This window comes from Schistocerca gregaria, chromosome 2 (assembly GCF_023897955.1).
Source record: "Schistocerca gregaria isolate iqSchGreg1 chromosome 2, iqSchGreg1.2, whole genome shotgun sequence".
In the NCBI taxonomy this organism is placed as follows: domain Eukaryota; kingdom Metazoa; phylum Arthropoda; class Insecta; order Orthoptera; family Acrididae; genus Schistocerca; species Schistocerca gregaria.
The window spans coordinates 133038783-133047647 of NC_064921.1; positions in this window are offsets into that span (position 1 = coordinate 133038783).

Consider the following 8865-nt stretch of genomic DNA (forward strand, 5'->3'; position numbering starts at 1 on the left):
ATACAATTTACTGGTAATGAAGAGTTGTCTGAAGTTCAAGAGATTAGTCAGGAAAGATCTATGCACAAAGAAATGCGATACAGAAATGCTGAGACAAGATAAGCGACTGTAGATACTGTGTTGAGGAATAGCTCAGTAGGCAGTTCAGTTTAAGAGGAGTGGACGTCTCTAAAAAGAGCATTCACAAAATTAAGAGAGAGAAACACAGGTACAAAGAAGGTAACTGCTAAGAAGCTGTAGGTAATACAAGATATACTTCAGCTGATCGGTGAAAGGAGGAAGTACAAACATGTTCAGGGAAATTCAGGAGTACAGAAATACAAGCCATTTAGAAATGAAATGAACAGGAAGTGGAGGGAAGCCTAGGTGAAATGGTTGCATGGTCTGAAGACGTCGAAAATTAAATGATTGTTGTAAGGACTGACTCAGCATATATAAAAGTCAAAAGAACCTTTGGTGAAATTGAAAGCACCTGTGGTAACATTAAGAGTACAATGGGAATTCTATTGCTAAACGCAGAATAGAGAGCAGGTAGCTGGAACGAGCTCATTCAAGGCCTCTATGCTGGGGAAGACGTGATAGAAGAGGAAACAGTAGTCGAGATAGGTGATTCTGTATTAGGATCAGAATTTAAAAAAGCATTGTTAGCCTTACGATCGTATAAGGCAGAAGGGATAGGCAATATTCCATCAGAATTTCTAAAATGGTAAGAGAAATTGGCAACAAAACGACTATTCACGTTGGTGTGTGCAATGTATGAGTCTGGCGACATACCATATGGCTTTCAGAGAAACATCATCCACGCAATTACGAAGACTGCAAGAGCTGGTAAGCACGAGAATTATCGCACAATCAGCTAAACATCTCATGAATCCAAGTTGTTGACCAGAATAATATACACACGAATGGAAAATGAAACTTCAGTTATATGATAATCTGTTGGCCTTACGAATGGCAAAGACGCCAGAGAGGAGATTCAAATGTTGCGGTTGCTGTTGATAATGGAAGCAAGACTGAAGTAACATCAAGACACAGTCATAGGATTTGTCGGCCTGGAGAATAGTGCAAAATATTTAATATTCTCAGAAAATAGGGGTAAGCTATAGGGTAACACTGGTAATATGCAATATGTAGCAGTGCCGGCTCGCATCGATCAATCCATAGCTAGATCGCGGTAGCGGGGCACGAACTTTGGCGGTTCTACATGGGAGGAGCATTGACCGGCACGAAGGTTGACAGAATTTGCGGGCCGAATTGGAAGGAGCATTTGCATGGCGCGAGGCCGGCTTAATTCCGCTGTCTGGAGCCGATAGTAAACAGCTTTTAGGAGCATAGACCTCATCCCGCGAAGACAGTGTTTGGATTGGCTAAGTGGCGATGGGACTATGGAAATTTGCCTGGGCTGAGCGTTTGGAGATTTTGAGTGCTACTAATCTACCGGTTCCTCAAATATTTTGGTGAGACTCTTTTTTGTGTCTTCCTCGCCTCGTTCGTTAAAGTTGTATATAACTTACTGTCTCTCTCCTAGTACTTAACTCTCGAACGTAATAATTAAACAGTACTGTGAATACTACAACGTTTCTCTCCTTTAGAATCGTGACCGAGTTTTCAGTCAGAAACGAACAAAAATGAAGCAAGCAAAATCCTTTAGAAGATAACAGCGATAACTCAGGCAGAATCTTTGTAATTACTGTAACGTTCGCAGTGAAATAATTACTCAAGGAAGTTTGAATAAATTTCGCTCATTTTTCGTATTTCTTCTTGTTACTAGGTTCTCGTATACGCTTTACACTGAATCCTTCAGCTTTTTATATCTTCTGATGCGGTTGAGCAATGTTAGCACTCTGAGATAGTGTTCTGAACTCAAAATTACCAATACTCGTAGACTGCAAACAGTATCTCACATCGATATCTTTTACCATTACACAATGATTCATCGCGCATGCAGCTGTAATCGCTTTCCCACTACCCACTGTCGCTGAGCAAGGACACACTGCGCCCTATTCTTACATCGGCTACATTGCTGAAACACTAACGGCCGATAGCGGAATAGCCAGCTAGACAAGGGAATGAGAGAATAAGTAAAATACAGATGGCAAATGCATATACAAATTACCACATGTGTAACGTAATACCCTGGAGCAGATGTGTCAGAAAACAATTAGGTAGTATTAATCGTTTCTATTATTAGTTGCACGTTAATTATTACAGGTAACTCACGCTTTAATTTTATGGCAAACTGAAACTCTCTGGACGCAGACAGGTTGCGTGCTGAGAAGAAGCAGAAGGTTAATAGTCAGGATACACCGCCACGTTTTGCAGGCTACATTCCAAAAGTCCCCTTCTGCTATAAACTGATCTATGTATTTATGAAGATACGACCTACGTTTTCCTCATATATTAAGTGTTATGGTAGAAAGTGTAATATTAGGACATGCTCGCTGCTAATAAAACTTTTTTAATTGCTTTCGACTGTAATGGAACGTATGTCACTTCCTAGATTAGCGCACCTAAGGAAGAAACTATAAAATAAGCATAATCAAACAATGACAGCAAATTTCGGCGTTATACAGCGTTAGATGCTCCTTAATGGTGATACATTTAACATAAAAATGTTTTCAAAACGCGTAAGAAGCAAATTCATGAACCTAATGCAAAACCTTAAGTAAACGGGTAGAAAAACTCTACAGCGACAAAAAAGTTTCACGTAACCTTGCCACTTTTTTTATGGCAGCCGGGAGAGGTGCCGTTCTAAAGCTTGGTTGGCAATGAATCCAGTCCTTGTAAAACAACTGTATGGAGGTCCAGAAGCGCTGATATTCGCCTCCTAAATGCTTGCCTCTCACGCCCTGCAGGATACAATTCTGAAGAAACTCCTCCCTAGTCGATATGGTTGATATTATGTATTATACATAATTTGTCAAAGGTCTTTTTTCGTCGGTCCGCCACATCTCCCGCTTCTTAATCGAAATTAATGATTCAGACGCCATTTTCAAGATTTAGTTCACCAGTAGTAAAGATAAATACACAATTAGTTTAAAGTTATTGGTTTCGTTATGAAAAACTTCATTTTTAAGACATTTTATTAGTGCAGTGTGAAAGGTACTATCTACTGACGATCTTTTTAACTAACATGCACGACAGTTGTTCCTGTTGTTTAGATTCTTTACGCAACCGTAGTCTATCACATGATTTCTGTCATACAGGTAGATGCAAAAAATTTTGTACACGCCGTGTACTAACAGGATAATTTTACCATTAAGCACAACAGTGGTTGGAATTATTTACTTTCTTCAAACAAGCCTTGTGTACTGTGCACATAAATTGAAGCACATCAACGTTCATTACAGGCAAGTACCGTTTATTTTTATAACTTAATTTATTTACCTTTAAATTCATCATTGCTTTAGAGCTATTGCATGTTAGGTTATATTTCTTCTAACCTCAAAACCATTAATCTGCATCAAAATCATTAAACACTGTTATTATAATTACGATAGCTTTATTACCACCATATTTAACGCCACAGAAATCAATAGACAAAGTGTTTTGCAATTCTAGTCAACGGCGACTGTACGTCAAAAAAATTATGATTGTAAAACAGTTGATGAATAGACCAGTTCCACTTTGTTATGTGAAGAGGCAATTGTTTGCCTCAGATCCGATTCTGTCCCAATTTAAGAAATAAAGAACATTCTGTTGAACACAGTAAATTTTTTAAGTTCTCCAAAGCCGTGTGATTTATCACCTCTGAGCCGTGACTTCCTGTGATGCTCTTGGCGGGATAGTTTCTCTGCCGAGGCTACGCGCTTTGCGGCGTCCTGGTTGGCTAGCGCCCTCTAATTAGGACGCGAGGAGACTCGGTCTGGACAATGACGGAGACTCGGTTGGCGGCAGTGACGGAGGGAAGACAGCGCGTGAAGTATCGCGAGTAGTCAGTCGGCGCTTGGTGTAGAATGCACGCAGGATAAATTGGCTGGTAGATCCGTACCATGTTCAGACTGTAAAACAAAGGGAATGAACAACATCTGTTTTTTGTCAGCTGACTTTTTATTTATTCATCGTCCTCAGACTGGAAAGGTTGGAAATAATAATCATCATCATCATAAACATCGCTAGTGTCATCAGTATCGCTGCCACTTATATAAATAAACATTTCTTCCAGCACGTCTGTCAATTTTTCCTGATTTTCGTATGTTTCTTCCACATCTCCCTCACGTCTGCAAACTGCCTCCCATTCGTGTACAGCAATGTAGGAAAATGTTTCTTCAGATAGCTTCCACACATCCAGCTTGAATGTAACATTCTTTGTAGCCACACAGTTCTTTACTGTACCCCATACCATTTCTATAGGATTTAGTTTAGGATGATGAGGAGGTAAACGCAGAACAGAATGACCATAATGTGCCAGAAGTTTATGAACAGTGCAAATCTTTGTGGGTTTGTGGCTTTCTATTAAGGCAAGCAGTCCGACCTTTGTGTTTCCCTGGTCAAATCGAATGTTTCGTATATTAGCCAATATGCCATGTCAGCTTTCCTGTTATGCATTGTTGTTGGTTTTTCATGCAGAACTTTGTGATAACTAACATAGTCAAGCACAACAACGGAGTTTTGCGGCACATTCGGTATTAGTTAGTTTTCCAGCCGCCTGATAACTAATATAGTCGTTCAGCCTTATTATGACACTACTTCACATGTGTACCACAATCAGATAGTAAAAGATAAAACAAATACCTTGAAAAATTTTCATCATTCATGTCTGCATGATAATCTCCTGTTTTAGTGTCGGATTTGAAAATTAAAAGTGCATTTGGCACAAATCCTGATTTGCCTCCTGTGGTCAGGAAAATGACATAAACACGTTAATAACACCGACGTTATTTCTGTCGCTGTTTTGAAGAACATGTTGAAATTTTAAAGGAATGGTCACTATCTCTTGATCTACAGTATTGTAGACCAGAAGAATGCGAATGTTTCCTTTGGCATTTAGACACATTAATACGTTACAGTCTACAGAACTACTTGTCGTTATCACATATGTTTCTTACCTGCGTGTACTATAATCAGACGTTGTCCTTTTGAAAGTGGCGCCTTTACTCCCTTACTCGAGCCATCTGTCCACTCTTTGGGCGTAGTATGCGAACTGCGAATACAGGTTTCATCGACACATATGATAGGTCTGCCATCTTCAAGATACTTTTTTATTTTCTTTATATATTCAACACGTTTACTGCGTATTTCTAAACGTTCCACAAGCACCTTCCTGTTATCTGTTGTTTTGCGCCACCTGATAGATATTAAGCACGTTAATTGCACAAAAACTGACGCATATAAATAATAGATTGACATTAAAAAACTAACATACCTGAGGCCTAAAGAGCCGGCCGGTGTGGTCGAGCGGTTGTAGACGCTTCAGACTGGATCCACGCGACCGCTACGGTCGCCTCGGGCATGCATGTGTGTGATGTCCTTAGGTTAGTTGGGTTTAAGTAGTTCTAAGTTCTAGGGGGGTGACGACCTCAGATGTTAGGTCCCACAGCGCTCAGAGCCATTTGAATCATTTTGAAGCCTAAAGATTGAAGTGGGTGCTGTAATGAAGAAATACTCCCCGTAAAAGACGTATTTTCTCTTACTACGGCATAAAGTGCCTTTATTGTGGGACGCTGTTTGTTTGTCACGTGGAAATTATGTATCAGTCTCTGCACAACTTGTTCATCAAAATCATCTAAATGTAAAATCATTTTCTCTTTATTCTTCTTTATTCCAGAAGTAGAGAAACCCTCGGAACTGCTGGCAACTACTGTTTCTCCCTCTTTCTTTATTCTCGGTTATGTTCGAAGTGACATACCAGTAGCAGCCTGTACTCTTTCTAGAACACTTTTTACTAGGATTTGTCTCCCCTCTTTTGCCTCGTCTCACATAAATGCAATTACATTGAAATTAATCTCTCTTGCATGGCTATGCAAAACTCTTCCTGCCCCTGTAGTGATTGCAGACTGTGATGCCAGGCTGTGTATAACGCTGCGCTCACTCGACGTGCTACAGCCGAAAGGCAGAAGTACAATGAGATGGCCTCCCCTCCTGAACGACGGAATGGACTCGCCCAGCACTGCGGGCGGAAACTCGTGTCTGCGCATCGGCCACGTTATCCTGTGCAGACTCTACTGCGAGGACGCATGGTGTTGCCACCTCGGCGCCTGGATCTGGCGGCCAACGGAACTGGAGTGCGGAAGCAGTCACCGGTCAACAGGCTCTATACAAGAATCGTGTCTATTTCGAATCCTGAGGAGAGCGCGGGAGTTTACCGTAATGTGATTGTGAACAGCGAGCTTAAATGGTGAATCGTCTTGTGGTGCAACTTTTGCATGTCGTGATGTCATTCCTCCTGGTACCCACTTTCATTTTCGCTGTTGTTGTTGTTGTTGTTGTTGTTGTTGTTGTTGTTGTTGTGGTCTTCAGTCCTGAGACTAGTTTGATGCAGCTCTCCATGCTACTCTATCCTGTGCAAGCTTCTTTATCACCCAGTACCTACGGCACCCTACATTCTTCTGAATCTGCTTAGTGTATTCATCTCTTGGTCTCCCTCCACGATTTTTACCCTCCACGCTGCCCTCCAATGCTAAATTTGTGATCCCTTGATGCCTCAGAACATGTCCAACCAAACCGATCCCTTCTTCTCGTCAAGTTGTGCCACAAACTCCTCTTCTCCCCCATTCTATTCAATACCTCCACATTAGTTATGTCATCTACCCATCTAATCTTCAGCATTCTTCTGTAGCACCACATTTCGAGAGCTTCTATTCTCTTCCTGTCCAAACTATTTATTGTCAATATTTCACTTCCATACGTGCCCACACTCCAGCCAAATACTTTCAGAAACGACTTCCTGACACTTTAATCTATACACGATGTTAACAAATTTCTCTTCTTCAGAAACGCTTTCCTTGCCATTGCCAGTCTACATTTTATATCTTCTCTACTTCGACCATCATCAGTTATTTTGCTCCCCAAATAGCAAAACTCCTTTACTTCTTTAAGTGTCTCATTTCCTAATCTAATTCCATCAGCATCACACGATTTAATTCGACTACATTCCATTATCCTTGTCTTGCTTTTGTTGATGTTCATCTAATACCCGCCTTTCAAGACAATGTCCATTCCGTTCAACTGCACTTCCAAGTCCCGTGCTGTGTCTGACAGAATTACAATGTCATTAGCGAACCTCAAAGTTTTTATTTCTTCTCCATGGATTTTAATACCGACTCCGAAATTTTCTTTTGTTTCCTTTATTGCTTTCTCAATATACAGATCGAATAACATCGGGGATAGGCTATAACCCTGTCTCACTCCCTTCCCAACCATTGCTTCCCCCTCATACCCATCGACTCTTATAACTGCCATCTGTTTTCGGTACAAATTGTAAATAGCCTTTCGCTCACTGTATTTTACCCCTGCCCTTCAGAATTTGAAAGAAAGTATTCCAATAAACATTGTCAAAAGCTTTCTCTAAGTCTACAAATGCTAGAAATGTAGGTTGGCCTTTCCTTAATCGCCGGCCAGAGTGGCCGAGCGGTTCTAGGCGCTACAGTCTTGAACCGCGCGAACGCTACGGTCGCAGGTTCGAATCCCGCCTCGGGCGTGAATGTGTGTGATGTCCTGAGGTTAGTTAGGTTTAACTACTTCTAAATTCTAGGGGACTGATGATCTCATAAGTTAAGTCCCATAGTGCTCAGAGCCATTTGAACCAATCTTTTCTCAATCTTTCTTCTAAGATAAGTCGTAGGGTTCGTATTGCCTCACGTGCTCCAACATTTCTACGGAATCCAAACTGATCTTCCCCGAGGTTGGCTTCTCCCAATTTTTCCATTCGCCTGTAAAGAATTCGCGTTAGTATTTTGCAGCTGTGACTTATTAAACTGATAGGTCGGTAATTTTCACATCTTTCAACACCTGCTTTCTTTGGGATTGGAATCATTATATTCTTCTTGAAGTCTGAGGGCACTTCGCCTGTCTCATACATCTTGCTCACCAGACGGTAGAGTTTTATCAGGACTGGCTCTCCCAAGGCTGACAGTAGTTCTAATGGAATGTTTTCTACTTCTGGGGCTTTGTTTCGACTCAGGACTTTCAGTGCTCTGTCAAACTCTACACGCATTATCATATCTCCCATTTCATCATCTACATCCTCTTACATTTCCATAATATTGTCCTCAAGTTCATCGCCCTCTATACTCCTTCCACCTTCCTGCTTTCCCTTCTTTGCTTAGAACTGGGTTTCCATCTGATCTCTTGATACTGATACAAGTGGTTCTCTTTTCTCCAAAGGTCTCTTTAATTTTCATGTAGGCAGTATCTATATTACCCCTAGTGAGATAAGCCTCTACTTCCTTACATTTGTCATCTAGCCATCCCTGCCTAGCCATTTTGCACTTCCTGTCTATCTCATTTTTGAGACGTCTGTATCCCTTTTTGCCTGCTTCTTTTATTGCAGTTTTATATTTCCTCCTTTCATCAATTAAATTCTATATATCTTCTGTTACCCAAAGATTTCTATTAGCCCTCGTCTTTTTACTTACTTGATCCTCTGCTACCTTCACTATTTCATCTCTGAATGCTACCCATTCTTCTCCTACTGTATTGCTTTCCCACATTCTTGTCAATCGTTCCCTAACGCTCTCCCTGAAGCCCTCTACAACCTCTGGCTCTTTCAGTTTATCCAACATCCATCTCCTCCAATTCCCACCTTTTCGAGACGTCTGTATTCCTTTTTGCCTGCTTCATTTACTGCATTTTTATATTTTCTCTTTTCATCAGTCAAATTCATTATTTCTTCTGTTACCCAGGGGTTTCTACTAGCACTCATCT